The sequence below is a fragment of the Euphorbia lathyris genome, chromosome 3 (genome assembly GCF_963576675.1).
Source record: "Euphorbia lathyris chromosome 3, ddEupLath1.1, whole genome shotgun sequence".
Classification (NCBI taxonomy): Eukaryota; Viridiplantae; Streptophyta; class Magnoliopsida; order Malpighiales; family Euphorbiaceae; genus Euphorbia; species Euphorbia lathyris.
In genome coordinates, this window is record NC_088912.1 from 100,487,102 (window position 1) to 100,508,072 (window position 20,971).

At 30.6% G+C, this 20,971-nt stretch overlaps 1 non-coding gene across 1 annotated transcript; it reads right to left on the reverse strand.

Annotated features, from left to right (window-relative positions):
* Window positions 1-228: 228 nt before the first annotated feature.
* Window positions 229-301, reverse strand: TRNAR-ACG (transfer RNA arginine (anticodon ACG)). Its single transcript has one exon. It is a non-coding gene; the product is annotated as a tRNA-Arg (tRNA).
* Between the last annotated feature and the right edge of the window lie 20,670 nt (window positions 302-20,971).

The following is a 20,971-nucleotide window of genomic DNA, read 5'->3' on the forward strand; positions in this document are numbered from 1 at the left end:
ATGGTATAAAATCATAATATATAGAGAATAATGACATATTAAGAATTAAGTTTTGTGATATAATTTAGCTTAATTAATTATGATATTCATGTATTAGACCCCAAAAATTATATATTATAAGTTATCTGTATATGGGCCTTGGGTCTGTCGAGAAACTGAAAGGCGCAAAATGTGGGCCCAATCCACTGGAGAGGAATGCAGAAAAAGTATTAAATACGAGGTAAAAAACGACTTCACTGGGGATCGAACCCAGAATCTCTGGTTTCGTAGACCAGCACCTTATCCATTAGGCCATGAAGTCAAGTTGTTAACTAGGCTGTCGTTGTAATCTTTATAAGATAAAACATGTTACGAGTGTAGGGAAACCATATTTTTGGAGTGTAATTTACGAAATTTTATCTATTAAATTGAAAAAATAATAATTTCTAACATAAAAACATTATGTTTAATATAATTTTTATTTTTGTTACATTTATATTATTATAAAATTGATAAAGGCTATGTTTACTTTGTTTTTTACAAAATAAGCCTTACTTTGTGTTTTTTCACCATTGGATTAATTTTATACTCCATCATCCAATGGTGAAAACACACAAAGTAATGGTACTTTGTCAAAAATAAAGTAACCATAGAAGGCACCTAAAATAATATGAAAGGAAAAAATCATGAGGTTGTGATTTTGAAATTTGTTTCGTGCAACACTAATCTTTTATTTCAATTACTGATGTTTAAATTTTTTTTATCACATTAAAGTCCCGTCTGTTTGATGCAAAATATTATAAAAAAATATTTTTCTGATTTTTCGGTGTTTATTTTAGAAAAATAAGACAATGTGAAATTTTAGATTAGTAAAGAGAAAAATTTATAAAGAAAGTGTGCAACATATTTTACTATTTTAAAAATAATAAAACATTTTGGTAAACTTTTGACCTTTCTATTTTCCAATGATGTGCTAAACACCAAAAAATATTTTATTTTTTAATATTAATTTTTTCCTTACTTAATGTTTTTCAAAACGTAATATTTTTCAACAAACAAACGGGACCTAAATTCATTGATTACCAAACTAATCAACTTTTAACATAAAACCCAGTTAACAAATCGATATTCATTTCATGTGCGTTCAAAGATATTTTTTATACTTGTGATATGGTTAAAGGAAACTATAAAAATCTTGCTTTCAAACTGTAAAATATACAAGTTCTGACATAGATGAAATGAGTAAGGTTCTCTTAACCAAAGTTTATGTTTATGTCTAACCAATTTGGCAGGTAATAGCTTAATGTGATAAAAAAAAAAATCAAAAACTCAATATCTTGAAATGAAAGATCATTGCATAAAAATCGGTTTATAGTTCTTTATATGGCTTCTTATTCTCGGGCCTTTTCACTTTGTTTGGAATCGTGTCTCTCACATTATCTCTTTTATATATGATTTGCATCGCATGTATTTTTTTTTATTTGTTCCTTTTCGAGTTTAGAACAAGCAGAAGCAGTTTATCTCAACAACTGATGACCAGCAACATAGATTCTTAAACCTATGCGAGTCCAGTATGATCAATAAAGATTCGTTTATCTTGAAGGATTTTTATAATGAAATTTTGATTACATCTACCTTTTTACGATTCTAAATTTTTCGAAAATATTGATATTTAATTTAAGTCGTGACTTTTATTTATTATTTATTATTGATTTTAGATTTTTCTTTTAAGGATATTTTTTTAATTGTATAAGGTTTTATTCATTTTTAATTGTATTTTTTTAAAAAATCTAATGATATATGGTTTTTTATATAAAAAAAAAAGGTTATAATTGGTCAATCAACTTACGTGGTTGTTTCAAAATAGTTATCCAATTTCAATTTGTCTCAATAAAATCATTCAACTTTGAGTTTGATCTCAATTAGTTCACTCCACCAGTTTCAGTGGTTAAAATGCATCGATATAATGATATGAGTGACACGTCAACATGAGCCAACTCAGATCTCTGACCGAAACGAATCGTGACAGCCACATGTCGAGTTTTTTTCATAAAAATAATCGACACGTGATAGTCAGACGGTGTACATATGAATGACATATGTCATTTCGGTTAGAGATTTGAGTTGACTCATGCTAACATATCACTTGTGTTGTCATTCAAATTCTTTTTAATCACTAAAATCGCTAAAGTGACATAATTGAAACAAAACTCAAAGTTGAGTGATTTTATTGAAACAAATTGAGGTTGAATGACTATTTTAAGACAACCATGTAAGTTCAGTGACCAATTGATAACAGCGAGATATTAACCTGAGGACTAAAAGGGATATTCACCTCAAAGTACGCCGCGTAGTGATCTCCAAAGAAGAGCTGGCAGGCGGATCTCGACGGATCTACTCTGAGAGATCCGCTGGCGGACCTATGAGGCGAATATCCCTTTTAGTCATCAGGTTAATATCTCGCTGTTATCACCAATAATACATTTAACCCTAAAAAAAATGAATGATTTCGACAATTTAAAGTTATATTTTTATAGTATAGACAATTCCTTTAAAAAAATTCCGCTCAGCATGTGAAGTTGGTTGAGATCTAAATGTGCCGTTAAGAAACTATCGTCTTTTTCATCTAGATTTTGGGGTTTTTTCTGGCTTTTAGTTGGAAGATAAGTCCATTCTTAGCTACGTTTTGCTTTTTCTTTATCGAATAATTTTTTTCACCGATCTATTACGGTAGATTTCATAGTTTCTTCTTTCTTTGTATTTTTTTTTTTGCTCTCTTTATGGGTGGTTATGCTTTTCTTCATGGAAAACATAAGAGAGTTCTGTCTATCATCACATAGATCGGACTTAGGGATGGCAACGGGTATCGTATCCGTGGGTACCCGACACTACCCGATCCTAATGGGACTACCGTACCCTGTATAATTAGGGTATGGGAATACCCCCTAGGGTATCCGGTACCCGTTAGGGTAATGGGACGGGTATGGGAATACCCCCTAGGGTATCCGGTACCCGTTACCCGCTATAAATTTTTTATATATTAAAAAATATTATTGTTTTTTAGATGTAAAATGTGAGATTTGAACCTAATTCTTTTATTCTTCAACCATTGAGTGATATGACTAAGCTATTTTATTCTTATTGATTAAGGTTCAATTTGTTCAATTTTTAGATGGATGATTTATTAAATTTATACTTTGTTAAATTTGTAATATTTTTTGTTTTATTTATCGATTCTTAACGGGTAAGGGTACCTGCGGGTACCCGCGAATTAAATAGGACGGGTATGGGATGCAAAAAGTATACCCGTTAGGGTAATGGGACGGGTACGGGTAGTTAAAAAATAAACGGGTAAGGGCTTGTGATTAACACTACCCGCGGTACCCTACCTGTTGCTATCCCTAATCGGACTAATTGAATGATCATGAAGTCATTTCTGGAGAAAACGATAAAGTCAATTCTGGATGGAGTATGTTTATCACCGTTGTTCTAAAAACAATTTCAAGCATTGTTTACTATCGCTTTATCACGATCTGTGATATTGGAAATGCAGATTCACGCTTTTTTAATATACTTTTGAACTGTAATTTTTTAATTACTTATATCGAGATCGTCAATGATAATTATCTTCAATAAATAATTATCTCCTAATTATTTTAACAACTCTATAATTAAAATGCATTTTGCTTAATTATGATTTACGGGAATAATACATAGTCCCAACTGATTTGTTATATAAGATAAAGTAAAACTGATTTAAAATAATAAACATTGAGATTATTTTTTTATATATATAAACAGCAATTTCATTAAACAGAAAGCTCAGTAATATCAGAACAAACTAAAGGCCAAATACAAGCAAGACAATCCTCCATCAAAAAAATTGGTGTAACAAGGTCTTTAGTCCAAGCTGCTAAACTATGAGCCACCGAGTTACCCTCCCTATAAACGAAATTGAAAGAACATGAATGAAACCTCTGATAAAGATTTACTACATCAACATAAGAGTCATAGAGAGAGTTTGTCGGGAATTTGTTCAATTTGAGCGCATCAATCACCAGTTTTACATAAGATTAGAATATAATCGATGAGAAAGAGCAATCCAAACCAAATAATAATCCCTACAAAACGGCTTGGACTTCCGCTGCTTCCGCCGACAAACAAGGATCTATAGGGATACCTGCAGAGGCCAGAACAAGTCCCTTATCATCCCGTGCAATAAGCCGACTTTGCAAAGAAGGCCATTATCCCCCCCAAGAGGCGTCGCAATTAATTTTAACGATGCCAAGAGGAGGAGGATACCAACTTTTTTTAGAATCAAGGCCTGTTGCAACAAGATTAGAAGATGCTGGTAAACTAGCCAAATTTGAACCAGTAGCACATTTAAAATCAAGTAAAAATTGATGAACTTTGCCCAGAATAAAATCAGATTCAAGCCACATATGATCATGCCAGGCCCGTCCTTGAGTATGGGCAGGAGGGGCACCTGTCCAGGGCCCAGGGATGAAAGGGGCCCAATTATAGCAATCTATGGTACTATTATAGGCTTTTAAACTATACTTGATTAAATTGAAAAAGAAAATATACTTTGATTAAAACATTGTTATAAGATTCTTTCCAAATTAAAAATCATGGCATTCGATTAAATTCAAAAAGAAATTATACTTGATTAAAAACATGGGTCAAATACATGAATATCATAACTAAATACAAAATTACAATTAAGTCACATCACCAAACTTAATTCTTAATATGTCATTATTCTCTATATATTATACACTTATATTAAACAAAGGAAGATTACATTAAAGAGAAAGGAAAACCCCCAACCCACCCCACCCAATGTGATTCGAACTCATAACCTCTAGGATCATAGGTAAGCTCTCAACCAACAAGCTATTACATCATAATTTAAAAATTCTAGACTCCAATTCATAAATTATAAACTCTAGAAAATATATTTTAGACTTTTAATTTATAAATTTTAATCTTTAAAATATATTAAAAGTACTGATTTTACTAGTTTGACATAATCCAAAATTATGGCTTGACATAGTTGTAAATAATTTCTAAAAGATGAATTTCTGTGTAATTTTTCCTAAAAACATGGGCATCAGTTACTAAGTAGTGTTTCCAAATTCTCTAATTTATCTCACATTCTTTCCAAATTTCTTAATAAAAATGTTGAACATCAATTCCCTAATTTATCTCGGAGTCTTTCCATAATTATCTCTCCCACCCATTATTCTTAAAAAAAAATTTAATTTATCTCTCACATCTTTGCAAAACTCTATCAGATTCTAATTTACTTGGCCTTTAGAGACAATTTGGGAGAAACGCTTCAAAATCTTCCAATTTCAAGAACTTAGCCGCTAAAACCCGTTAAGTGAAATGATTTTCAGATTTGATTTTTCATTTTTATGTTATCAGACTTTGTGTCCTGAAGAGCATAAAATCTATTAGAACTATTTCATAATCTATTAAATTTGAAAATTTTGCATTTAGAAATGCTAGTAGACATCATTTTGTATAAGAAATTGAGTACTTAAAGGAATATAAAATGTTTTTTTAGTATGAAATATTTTTATTAAATTGTTTGTTAAATGTAACAAAAAAAAAAGTCATTTTTAAGTAATATTATACAATTGACTTTTCTACTTTATTTCTTACGTGTGCTTATTTATTAGGGCCCCAATTAGTAACTCGCCCCTGGACCTCTAAAACCTCAGGATCGGCCCTGGATCATGTAACCATTTATTTCATCGATACCAGATCCACCATGCAATCACCACAACTCGTTCAATTTCCGTGTGGGAAAAACATTGCCAGCACACTTCAAACCATTCCGCCATGCTGTTAGCCAAGAATTTATCCGGACGGTGCGATAAACCAGCCATAAACATTGAGATTAAAATAAGTAAAATAATTATTTTTCTTCTAAAAAAATCACATTTTTTTTATAAAAATCAAATTTATTAGCTAAATCTCATCAAATAAGAGTTCAATGAGGCACACGATTTTTTTTTTTGATTAAATGTTAAAATTTAACTATTGGATCAAAATATTATTTTTATAATTATTTCACAAATTGGAATCCAGTAGAAAAAATAAAGTAACAAAACTAATATTTGACTTAAATTCACATGTTTTTTTATAGAAAATTCACATGCTTGCTACAAAAAATTAATTAATTGTACTAATTGCTTTAACACCACTAAAGTGACTCTAAATAGTAATTTTAAATTAAATAAAATGTAAAAGTATTTTAGAATCTTGAATAAAAAGAAACTTTTATAGTTTTAAATAGGCAAAAAAAACATCATAAGGGCCCTACTTTTTTTTCATTAAGTATTTGATCTTTTATTTGAATATATTAAGCGCCTATCATTTATTTTCGGTCTCATTAAGCTATTTATGACAAAAAAAAATAATTTTGAATATAAAATTCGGTTAACGACTTTTATTCATTGCACTTGCATTCAAAATTTTTAATTTTTCACTGTTTAAAAGCAGTTTTGGATATGTAATGTGGTTGTAGAAAAACTGTTAAAACCTCAATTCATACTGTAAAAAATATATTTTTAATAATTTCAAATACATATGAAGTTAATAATTTATTTTTAACAGAATTAGATGTTTATAACTTACTAATTTGGTCATAAAGAGTTTAATGAGACAAAAAATAAATGATCAGAAGTTTAATGTATCCAAATAAAAGATCAAGAGTTTAATAATGTATCCAAATAAATGATCAGGAGTTTAATGTATCCATTACAAAATCTTTGAAGGGATCCACATTCATTAAGTTATTTATTCTCGGTTGCAAAAATATTCTTAACATTGACAGTCAGTCAAAAGTAATTTTGACTCTAATATTAGTAGTTAAAAATAATTTTATTTTAATATTAATGATGTGGTTAAATTCTAAAAGTCCATGTATCTACCTGTAACTGTACAGAAATTAGATCAAAAGGAACCCGATCTGATGTCTAAATCAGTTCGTGGAGAAGACTGTACGATAATCACAATCAATAAACTAAGGTTATAATGTAAGTTTAACGTAAATATGAATGGACTTGTTTATCTCGAGCTGAGCTTACTTTATTTATACTGATGTTTAGTTGTAGAAGACGGTTACAGATCGTGAAGCGGGGTGAACTACATGTCTCCTGTTGATAGGAGTGAGTGAGCCTAGATATCAGGGTCTGATATCCCTTAAGGCTGTTTGACCCGTGATGTTGAAACACCTTTCCACATAATTTTGATTTGACAAAATTGTTTAAGTATAATTGAAATACATATTCTAAACACACTAAGTTTAAATGCTTTGATTTATTCTACTAATGTGTTTGTTCAATGTTGAGTTAAATTGTTTATAAGACACAAGAATTAAAAGGCCCAAGCCCAATACAAGTGTCAAAGCCCAAGTCAAACATTTCTAATACAACTCGGCCCGCGTTAGTCAAAACGATGTCGCTGTGTACAAAACGCAACTCAGCAATCGAAGGATCTGGAAGACCTTCGGGAACAACTTCAAGATGAAGCTGCTGAGTAGATTCGACAAACGTACAAGACAACAGCTGGCTAAGGAAAACTTCCAGACAAAGTATTTCCACTTCGGGTAAAGTTCAGACGACACAGTATGTTGTCCAGTTGACTTTACCATAAATAGTGAGACACTCTGCCGAGCTGACCAAAAGCTGACCGAGGACAGAAGATACACAAATCTGATTGGTCGAAAGCTCTGAGCAAGTCAGGATGACAACGACAGGAAGCCGTTTCCCTCCAACGGTTATTTTGAAATTCGAAATGACCGATGCCCAGACGTCTCTATAAATAGAGTGCCATCAGAAGCTTCAACACTTACAGAACTTGATCAAGCCATTACGCTGACCAAATCTCTACGCAAAGTTCTGCAAGCAAAAGCAAAGCAACCTTACACTACATTCAATATCTTTTGTGTAAAAGTCTAGAGTGATTATTCAATCATCTAAGGTGTCTTAGAAAATCATTGTTTAGGACAAACACTTATCATTTCTAGAGATTAGAAAGGAGAGGCTGAGTACTCGGTTATAGTACTCAGCGAGAGATTAGGATTGAGTAGAGGTATAGAGGAAGGTACTCTTGTTATACTCAGTTGCTAAGATTGTAAAAGGTTTGAGGCTCTACCTTTAAAGAGCTTAGTAGAGGATTCAAAATCTCGGAACGTGTTCCGGGGATAGGACGTAGGCTTAGAAGAAGCCGAACCTGGATAAATCTGCTGAGTAGCGTATTTCTTACCTTAAACTCCTTATATATATTGCTTGCTTAAATAATCAAAAACTGACCAAGTTAAAAGGTCAAGCTGAGTTGTGCGCATCGAACATCTGAGCTCAGGAATAGACTCTAAGTGCTATCTCCTGACTCAAGTCAAGAAACTGACCTAGTCACCAGTTGACTAAGCCAGTATCTTACTGATCACTCAGCGCCGCTGTTGAATCCTTTTCTCTTTAGAAAAGAATTCTGCCCTAAGGTTTAAAAAGTTTAAATAGTTCCTAACCCCCCTTGGAACTATACTTCCAACGTTATAAGGGACCAACACGTGATTCTCGAGATCGGGAGTGGTGGTGGCAACAATGGGATCGTTGACAGGATCTAATAAGAATTCCTGAGTCAAGCCTATAGTACGCTGCCGTTTAGCTATATTCAACTGGAAAACGCTACCTATTCTATCTTTTCCTGAATAGTTTCCCAACTTCATATTCTATCTTTTTAAGAGTTGGTTCGAGCTTTTGTGGTTTCACGTGGCAAAATTATATTTGCCTCATATCAGTTGTAAATTGGATCATTTTCAGGCATCATAAAACACGTATATTTTGTGCATTGTTATACACTAATTGCATATCAATTTGTTCATTATTTTGTATTTAATAATAGAATTGGAAATTAATATTTTTAAACTCGAAGAAATATTTAAATTTTTTTATCCAACTCGTACAAAATACAATATAGTTTTTATTTTATTCTTTAATTTTTTTCAGGTCTATTCATATACTTGTGATATGTTACTATGACTGATAAATTGACGAATATGTGAACTGTTGATAACAATATTCATGATTGAGAAAACAATTTGATAAATTATTTTTCAAATTGACCCAACTTGACATTATTAGAGGCAGATTTGCTCTTTACTGCTAACTTTAAGGATAAAATTGCACATTTTAAGCGTTAAAACTAAAATTGCTACTAACTGTCAATGTTATGAGTGTTTTTACACATTATCCCTTTATTTTCTCACCTTAGCCGTGCTCAAAAGTTTGCTGACTCATCCAATTCGCTCAAAATCCACCTTTCATATATTAAATAGAGGAAATTACATATAAAATCAGATTTTAATTTTTATTTATAATTCTAAAAATCATTTTTATATATTTTATCATTATATGATTTTAAATGTTAAAATATCAAAATATCATAACATTATTTTTATTTTTGTCAATTTTTCAGTTAATCAGTTGTAGAAAAAAATATAGATTTAAAAATAACCACCAAATTCGACATTTAAATAAATTTGTTTAATAGTTTGAGACACTTGTAAATAATTGATTAATCTTGACTACTGTGTAATTCACCCTATTAAATATGGACATACATATTTAATATTTAACCCGTTAATATTTAACCCGGTGCAGTCTAAACCTGCAAAAACCCACACATAAAATAAATTAATTTTGGGATTTGTTCCAAAATTCAAGCCCAACCCGGCCCAACCGTATTTATAGAAAATGTTATAATTTTTAAATTATAGTTAATATTTTACTTTACATGCTATGATTACTTTGTTTTTTACAAAGTACCGTTACTTGGTGTGGTTTTCACCATTGGATTAATTTTCTGCTCCATCATCCAATGGTGAAAATCACACCAAGTAACGTTACTTTGTAAAAAACAAAGTAACCATAGCGGGCACCCATTTACAGTATTTTTTCTAATAATTTATAATATCATTCTAATTATTTTATCACCCTTTTCCAAAATTTCACTCAATTGATACTTGATTATAATTATAAAAGTCTACATATACTTCAATTTGTTTAAATTACAGTGCATTTTCTAGTTCTTTTTTTTTTATTATTCTATCATTATTTGTAATTCGTAATTTATTTTTATGACGTCTAATGTATGAATAAATTTGGGTTTTAATTATTTTTATCATCATTTTAATTATTTTATTTTTTAATGTAAATATATTAGTTGGCCGGTTGAGTTAGGTTGGATTTGAGAATTAATTTTTTTAGGGTGAAATACATAAATATCACAACTAACTACAAAATTACAACTAGGTCATATCACCAATCTTAATTCTTAATATGTCATTATTCTCTATATATTATAATTTTATATCATAATTTAAAAATTCTAGACTCCGATTCATAAATCATAATCCTTAGAAAATATATTCTAGACTTTTAATTTATAAATTTCAATCCCTAAAATATATTAAAAGTACTGATTTTACTAGTTTGATATAATCCAAAATTATAAATAGTTGTAAATAGTTTTTAAAATATGAGTTTATGTATATTTTCCCATTTTTTAAGCTTGATCCAGTTTGGCTGAACCTGTTATGATATTCATGTAAAAAGCCCAGTAAAATTTGGGTTGATTGGACTTAGACAAGATAATTAGGTGCCCAACCAGTTAGGCCCGGCCCGGCCTGACACATCCAGCCTATGAACGTGTCTAATATCGACACATGGTAAGATCCTTGCCAATGTAAATAATCGAACATTTTTCTATAAAGTATTTTTTAGATCGGTTTGGTTCAATCCTTGATGTTTGTTGTTGTTATTAGTTATTTATCTGCTTGTTGCTGTTGATCAACAGTAGATATTAATTTAATTTTTTCTACTGAAAGCGATCATTTCTCATTATTATCAAATACTTTTTTTTTATCCCTTGTTTAAAATTGAAAGATAAAATTTCGAAAAATGAAATCAAATCGACACTTTAAATAAAACTACTTTGTCGGATAAATTACACTAATAACATTGCCATATAAAACGAATTTGATATAAAAGCCTAATACATATGTTGTCCCTTGTATTTGGTCCCTTAAAGAAAAAGTAGTACCATAGCCTTAAGATTTTGGAAAAAAGCTAAATTAGCCTCCACGTACAAAACGATATAGTTTTAGTCTAAACGTTTATCAAGTGACGTAATTAAAGATCTTACTAACAGAAATTGACACATTAGATGTTATTGTTGTTAACCACTTTACACCTAAACACCATCCAAAAAATGAGTCACACGACTTCTCAAAACCACTTCTCAAAAGCGTGATTTACACATCTTCTCCATAATGGAGGAAGATGAGAGCAAAGGGTTCGATCGTGAATTTGGACTGTGTAGGAGAAAGTTTTTTGGAATTAAAGAAGTCACGTGCTTTGCACGTTCTTTTTTTTTTCTTGCCATATGTACATGGTGACTAGGTGTGAAAAAGTTAACAAAAAAATTATATGATATGTCAATTTTTGTTAGTGGGACCTTTAATTGTATCAGTTGATAAACGTTGCAACTGAAATTATATTGTTTTGTATGTGTTCCTTTTAGAGCTTCGGATGGAAAATCGGCCGGTTAGGGAGGTGCTTGATGCGCCCGCGGGACTGCTGCCCAACAGACTCACTAAGGGATAAGTGTACACCTTCTCTACCAAGTAATAATCTGGACAGGTCCAGATATCGAATCTACAGGATTTATACCGCAAGTACCAAACCACTAGGCTTCTAATGTTCTCTAGGCTATGGGGGGTTTTAGATTGAAAGTTGTTTAAGTTAAACTACTCCTAATTAAGTTAAATCTACTCCTAGATGATCCTTAAATAATGTAATTAACCTGGAGTGAGACGGGGTGGTATGATAATATTAAATTCAATATTATTTTATCATTCAATTGCTAACCTAATCCAAGTCACTTGTGCCTAAGGCTCCGTTCTTTATCGCTGAAAAAAACTGAACTGAACTGAATGCTACTTAATACTGAACTGAAATGAACTTAACTGAATGCTACTGAACTTAACTGAATGCTACGGAACTTAACCGAACTTAACAATAATGATGATATTAGACTTTAAAATAATTTTCATGATAATATTGGACGTTAATGAACTTATAATAATCATAATGGTTCTAATAAATTTAATAATATCAATAATAAATAAATATATTATTAAAGATAATACTAAATTGAATATCAAATAAAAGCCCGGATTGATAAAATCTTGGCTCGATAAAAGCCTATGAAATTAAATAAAAATGAGTCTAATTTAAATTTAAAATACAAATTACATATAAACACAAATTTATATATAATTTAAAACCTATGAAATTAAATACAAATCTTCATATGAATACAAACTCTTAACTTTTTATTTTAATTAAAGGTTAAAGTGCAAAAATAACGTTTTGGGTGAAGAGTAATTTTACCTCTAACGTTTAAAATGGTGCAATTTTATCCCTAACATTGATAAATTTGAGAAATAATTCATAATATGGATGCAATTTCTAATTTTTAAATATGAAACATACTTTAGTTTTAATTTTTTTATTAAACGATATATACTTTAATAAACTATACTTTTATCTAATTTATAGATACAATGATAAACTATAAATAATAATAATAATAATAAATAATGATAAATTATAGATAAATAATAATTATTATTATAATAAATTATATATAAATAATTATAATATAATAAATAATGATAAATTACTGAATGCTGAAACTGAATGTTGAACTGAACTGAATTGAATTAAACTGAACTGAACTGAACTGAATTGAATTGAACTGAACTGAACTGATTGTTACTGAAATTAAGTGATAAAGAACAGGGCCTAAGGCGATTAACCTTACTTATCCTTCTATGGTTCCTAGCGCGTGATTCCCTTGTAAAGCCGAAACTAGCTCTAAGGCTCAGAAATTTGAGCTTAATCTTCCATAAGGTTGTTGATCTTATAGGCTCTAACTAGGTCAGATTCAGCTCGCAATATGTGTCAAGTTAATGTTTGGATTTATGAATGAATTAACTCAGAAAGGTAAAGCGTAAGACTTAGAAAAGTAATAACAATCAATTGAATAAAACAAAACTTGAATTAATATTAAAGATGAAGAATGTGTTTGTCACAATGATACAATTAGCTTAGGATTCATAGAATGGATCAGAAGCAAACATAATATAATAGAGAAAGATATCCATTTTAGGGAACCTGTCGACTAATGCATACGTCTTTCTAGGACTTGAAGGATGGAGCGTTGAATAATCCTCGGAGAGTACGGAGGTTGAAGGTTCTTCAATGACTAATGGAAGGGAGAAGAGGATTCTTCAAGGATGGAGGCTAGGGTTTTTACAAAATAAAAAGATATTTAATACAATGTTTACAAAGTCCTATTTATAGTTGTAGTTTTGCGCCTAAACCTAATCTAACTTGTTTCCCAATGCAGGTGGAATAGTGCGGGCGAAACCGTGAAGACGTGGGGCCATGAATCAGTCAAAAGACTGATTCATGTAGGCCAGCTAGTCGAGCTGGCCCCTAGCAGCCAGTTCGGCAGGCTGAACATGCCCAATTCACCGAGCGACTGTCGGGGGTCCCCGAGACGCGATTTTTATCTGAAATTGATCCCGTTTTAACCTGTGCACGCATATAAACTTCAAACGATGTTAGTCCAAAGGTTAAATTGACCCACCACTCGTTAGATTTGAGTAAAAACTCCATTTGATGCGACCTTTGGTGGATCAATTAGCCGAAATAATAAATGATAGTTCACGTGTGTGCTATTTTGGTAATATTTTATCCGAAAACAATTAGAAAGTGGCTAGAAACTACAAAAATAAATAAAATATATACTAAAACTAATAATCACGCGCAAATGCATAAAAGTGCAAGAAATGCTCACTTATTGAACGAAAAATAATCAAAACTATCCTAAAAGTCGTACCTAAAGATAGGGGTTTTCGGCCCCTATCAGTGCTCGTGGGATGGAAGCCGCGTGAGGGTGGTTGGATCAAAATTAATAGTGATGGTGCGAGTAAAGGTAACCCGGGTCATGCTATGGCATGAGGGGTTGCTAGAAATGATAAAGGGGCCTGGTTAGGTGGTTTCACGGTGAAACTTGGCATTTGCATGGCAATGTTGGCAGAGATTTGAGATTTATACTTTGGCCTAAAATTTTATTGGGCTAGGAAGTATAGAAAAGTGGTGTTTGAGATGGACTCCTTGGTGGTTGTACGACTAATACGGGATCGTACATAGAATCGACACATTTTTTATTGGCTGATCTCGAAGTGCCAGAAACTCTTTAGGCAGGATTGGGAAGTGCATGTTGTTCATGTGGTGCGTGAAGGTAACAGAGTCGCGGATTTGATGGCGAACTACGCATGGAAATTGTCTCTATGGCTTCACAAATGTGAGGTATCTCCTGCAGTCATCCAAAATATTATTTATTCCGACTTATGCGGTACTTGTCTCCCTAGAATGACTCGTACCGGGGTATAACCCCCCCTCCCCCCTAACCAAAAAAATGAGATCTCTTTCAAAAACCTTAAAACTATTTTAATATTTTTTTTTATTGAAAATTAGACTTTTTACATAGAGAATAAATTTTTGAAGAGAGAAGTTGTGAAATAAATTTTGGAAATCGCTGTTATGTTATCATTGTTGAAAGGCGGTGATGAAAAAAAGATAGTGTATGTTAATATTGTCAACTTTCTATTTTCATTTTAACAAGATTTATTATTGTTTTCTATATACGATTATAGAGAATTAATATCTCAGTAATTATTGTACTCTAATTGAAATAAATTTTGAATTAGAGGTTCATCTAAATAGAAAGACTTATGTAGACGCTTGGGCTACCTGTAGGCGTTGATTTGTTTTAATTTTTCTTATCTAAACCCGATCTGTTAAACACAGATCTAAGTACGGATACTTGTTAAACACAGAAAATTATCGGGGGATCATGGACTTCCATGTCACATGGAGGATCTCCAATACACATTTATGATGTGCAGTATGGATCCACACATCTCCATTATTATATTTTTTTAGTGGGGCCATAATACACCTATCCAGATGTATATTGGGGTCCTTCATGTGACATGGAAATCCATAACCCAGAGTCGGAAACAATGGGGGCATGGAGGGACTCCAGGTCCCTCCGGCCACCGAAACCACCCCTACCATGGATCGTTTTCGGCCCCCTGACTGTTAGAACTATTTCTATTATTGATGGTTTCGGTCTCCTGTTTCCGATAAATTAATTGATTGAGCTTATAGTTAATTATAAAATTCAACTAGATTAATATATGCGATAAAATTTTCTAAATTTATTAAAAACGACTCAATCTTACTTTTGTGATCCAAATCTAGCTCAATTTTGAGAAATTTTAAATTGTTATGTAAAAATTGGCTCTGGACCATTCAGATGATAACACGTATATATTCGGAAACTTTTTGAGTAAGTTTGATTTAGCAAATTCTATTTTTCCGCACGCAAAACGGACTAATCCTATATTCTCCACTGTCCCTACTATTAGTATATTTTTTTAGTGGGGCTATAACACATATCGAGATGTGTATTGGAGGTCCTCCATGTAACATGAAAGTCCATAACCCTCTAATAAGAACCGTTAAACACGGATTTGAATACGAATACCTGTTAAATACGTATCTAAATACGGAACCCGGGCTGGTTAACAAGTCTACTGATTAATTTAATACCAGTTCAGTGGTTTTAGAAATTCCGGATATTGCCAAAATAGGTATAAAATTCATGTGACAAGTTTACATATTTGTCATGTGAATTCCAAAGCATATGAATGGTTTAAATTGCACGGTTACACCTGACATATATATACGTTTTCTGATCAGTAATATTCCTTTCGGATTTTATTACCAAATTAATAAACAATATTATCATTTGTTTTGGCGTTAATTTCAATGTTAATTGTCCACATTCATCTTTAATCATATTTAAAATATGGATACTGCTAAATGGATAGAATAAATAAAGATAGAATGGATAGAATACAAGTAAATGACTAAATTAACCATATAAATATTATTTTAGATAAAAGGTACGAATTATATATAATGTTTTTTACTATTTCCAAAATTATACATATTCTTTCTCTTCATTAATTGTTACATTGATCCAACAAACCAATTGAACCTATTATTGCCTTGTTTTGCGATTTATCTTTTTATATTGAAGGGTAGAGTAATACATTTTACATATAATATTATATTGTTAATAAAAGTTTTTTATTTTTCTTTCATTAAGCTTTTCATTTTTTTTAATAACCTTTAATTCAATAATTATCATCTCCTCTAAAAAAATTATCTTCTAAAATTTTGGCATTAAATTTTGATTTGGAACTTTTATATGTTACTAATTATAATTTTTAAATTTAATAAAAAAGGTGAAGTCAATTTTGAATAAGTTATAAATTTAGCTCTATAGTTATTGAAGAAAAAAAATTAATCTCACATATAAAAATGTACAATTTTAAGTCTAACGTTTACTAGAAAATGCAAGTACGGATTTACGTCATGGTGATGTAAGCGGTTTTATCTTATACATGTAGAAGTGTGATTGGTTTTCTGTTACAAGAATGATGCGTCTAGGGCATGATCGAGCTGAACCGAGTTTTGACCTGCTTAGCCTCGACTCGTCAGAAAATTAACGAGCTCAAAATTCTGTTCATGAGCTGTTCGCGAGCTTGTTAACAAGTATGTTCATGAGCTTTCCTCACGAGCAGCTCATTAGTTCAGTTCATGTCGCAAATAACTCATTAATTACATTCATTAGTTATATTGATTTGAATTTTTTTAATACAAACTATATAGTTTTCAAATCTATAAAACTAAAGTGTCCACAAAACTACATTGTTTTACTTCTCCTTTTATGGAAATGTTAAAATTAAAAAAATCGAACCAAGTTTGTTAACGAGCATGTTATGAACATCATAATTGAGCTTGCTAATGAGGTTGTTCATGAACCTATAATCGAGCATGCTCGTGAGCTTTTGATCCAAACTTCATTGTGTTCATGCTCAGATCAATTACAAATCGAGACGAACATGATTAAACTTTTATCGATACATACACTGAACCGCTCATGAGCAGCTCAACTCATACAGCCCTAGATACGGGTGGTCGAGTTGCCGCTTTGGGAAGTGCTTTAAAAGTATCTAGGAAGCAACTTCCTCCTCCTAAAACCCTATTGGATGCTCCAAATTATGGTTGTAAATGAGCCGAGCCACTCATGAGCGACCCGGTGGTAGGCTCGATTCGGGTGAGAAGAGAAGAGGATCTGACATAGTCTAAGACCGCATCTTTGAAATATATATTTACAAAATATTATTTATTTATATGTAGATTTTATTTAGCTAAGTTGGATTGGATTGGAGTTAAAAATTAACTTTTAAACTTGACTATACCTCAGTGCGATTACATATTAAGTTGGTCATATAATGAAGTATATAGACATGAGGGGTGTCAATAAGCTTTGATAGTTCATAAACTATTCGAGCTCGGTTCGGTGAAAGCTCGATCAAAGTTCGGCTCGATATGGCTCGAGCACTAACGAGCCGAGCATGAGCTTCCTCAGGTTCGACTTGAAAGCACACGAATAAACTCGATTATTTTTAATTATATATATATATATCATATTTTAAAATATAATATATATTTCATTGTTTTAAATTTTTCTTTCATTAGTTACTGTCATCACAATTCACAACTCACATAAGATTTAACACATAAAAAAACTTAGACTTTTGAATCTTTAGCTAGAAAATTAGGTTTTGATAAAGAAAAAATACATTACAAACTTTAATATATATTTCATTGTTTGAAATTTTCTCTGAATTTGTGTTTTCCGACTATAAATACCATTTAGTATTCTTGAATCTCGGCAATAACACATGATTGTTTTTCTTTATAAATATTTTAAACTCATATAGAGTATGTTATAAAGCTTTTTTTTCTACTCTACTTATTCTATGCATGTACAATGATTTTGGTTAAAGCTAGTTACAAGCTCGATAAAAGCTCGGTTCAGTAAAAAATTGGTTAGATTCGATCAAAACGTAGCTCAATCAAAACTCAAACAAAGCTCAATTTGAGAGGACTCAACTCGGCTCATTTACATGCTAACTTGATCTGCGGACAAGTTTATTTAATCCTATATTTATATATAAATATATGTATAAATATATGTATAAATAAAAAAGAAAAATCATTTGACTTTTACTTTTTCTTATTTAATTTATAATCTTAATTAGTAATATATAAAGATTCTAAAAATAATAATTTTAGAAAAAAAATTTATAGGGAAATCTTTAAATTTTAGATGATAATCATTTATTGAGAAATTCTAGAAAGGCTTAATACATCATTTGTTCCCTGAACTTGTCCAAAATAGTTGATTGGCCTCCTGAACTTTCAAAGTGTCTCGATAGCCCACTGAACTTGCATAAAACAAAAAAAAAATGTTACACGTGCCTTAAAATGTTATTACATACTTCACAAAATAGATTAAAACATGTTAAAAAAGAATTTTTTACTTATTCAACTATAAAACATTTTCTTCTCTAATATTATAATCGTATATCCCGATCTTGGTCGTTTTACTTTTTTAAGATGCGTGCAACATATCTTCCGCATTTAACTTATTTTTTTACAACCGAGTGATTAATTGATTACATTTTATGCAAGTTCAGGGGCTATCGAGACACTTTGAAAGTTCAGGGGGCCAATCAACTATTTTGGACAAGTTCAGGAGGCAAATGATGTATTAAGCCTTCTAGAAAATATAAGAAATTATTCATTGAAATTATCATTAAAATGAAAACACTAAAATTTTATATTGAAAGGAGAAAAATAAAAAAAGATAAAAGATAAAAAAAAAAAAAAAAAAAAACTCAAACAATATGCTTAGTGAAATACACTAAACGTAATCTATATAACCACTAGTAAAAGATATTTCCATAAAAAAGTATTAGAAAAAAGTTTTAAGTAAAAGAAAAAGCAATTAATGAAGAAAGAGAATTCATGTGGTTTTGGAAATGGCAATGAAATCGTTTTTACCTTGAGAAAATATTAATATGGATAAATTAGTCTTTTTCTATATATTCTAGCCATTCTAACCAATATTTTCTATCCAAATATCTTTATTGTTAAAATATACTACTAATAATTTCATATGATGCTTGGTATTCATTGCTTCAATTCTTTTAGTACTTCATAGTATATAAATATATCACAAGAAAGTTTTTTGTGAATAAAATATTTTATTTTAGAGATAAGGGCGAACTCATCTCGGAAATATATATTTGATTTTAGGGGTAAGGTGTAAAAATACCCCTAACGTTTTGGGTCAGGAACAATTTTATCCCTAACGTCTAAAATGGTGCAATTTTACCTCTACCATTGGAAGCCATGAACAATTTTATCCCTAACGTTGATAAATTGGGTCAATTTCAGACACTATTATAAAACACAGATATTTTTGTTTCTTATTCTGCACCAATTGTATAACAATTCGTTTAAAAAAAGGATTTCATATTTTTTATAATTTAATAATAGAATTTGAGATTAATATTTATAAATTCGATGAATTTTTTGGATTTTTTTTGTCTAATTCATATAAAAAGACAGTAGATTTTTTTATTTTTTTTCACATCCCAACATATGCTTGTGATTTGTTACTGATAAAATAACGCATATGTGAAGTGTAAATAATAAAATTCATGACCGAGAAGACAATTTGATGAATTATTTCTAAAATTGAACCAATTTATCAACGTTAGGGGTAAAATTGCACCTGGCTTCCAACGTTAGAGGTAAAATTGCACCATTTTAGACGTTAGGGATAAAATTGCACCTGACTTAAAACGTTAGGGGTATTTTTGCACCTTAACCCTTGATTTTATTGTATAAAATAAAATTCAATCTTAACATTTGTTTGAAAGGTCATTTTTAATTATTTTTGTAAAAAATTCAAAGATGTTAGTTTGACTGTTAAATAGTTACATCGAATGATATATTGTTACACTCTCCATTAAGGTTGAAACATATACAACACAGTCTATATTATCATATCCTGCAATTTGATCAATAATAGGAACCAAAAGGTCAAACTGACAGTTAAAACTCAACCATAGATCTTATATTAATTTTTGACACACCACCACACGTAAATATCTCCTAAACTTGCAACGTATACAACACAGGTCCATCTTACCATATGTTTTTAACTCCACTAATTAATAAAATTGTCAGAATTCGAACTCCTGACCTTTTGGTTTACGAGGTTCTGATATCATGTCATGGAACCGATTGAACAAAAAATTAAGTTAATATGACTAAAATTGATCTTTTAAAAAAATTAGAGTTTTAAAACGTTAGAGTTAAATTTGGAGATGATAAAACTATATACGATCCAATTATACAATATGAAATCGATACACGGTTTTACTACTTGAGTTTAGTTTAATAGGTAATGTGCTATTTTTGGATTGACATGAAACTGACACGTAAATTTTTGAGTTGGATTACGGTTGATATGCTAACCCGAAAATGACACGAATATTTAAAATTATTATTATATTCTCTTATGCATTTAAAATTAAAGATAATAAAATTAAAATTATTACTTGCAGATATGATTCGAACCTCCTAAATTATCTTGTTATAAATCTACATGACACTTAACATAATATTAGCGGAGTTTTAGATGGTTACATAAAGTATTTCAAAATAGTTCAATATTTATATTTTTAAAAGTTAATATAACAAAATTACATTTAATCCGAAAATACGATACGAAATCGACACTAATTCGAATATATTAATACGAGTGTAACATGAAAGTTTTTTTTGATTAAATTTGGATTTACTTGTTTTTTTTAATACGAACACGACTCGAAGTTTGCAATATCAAA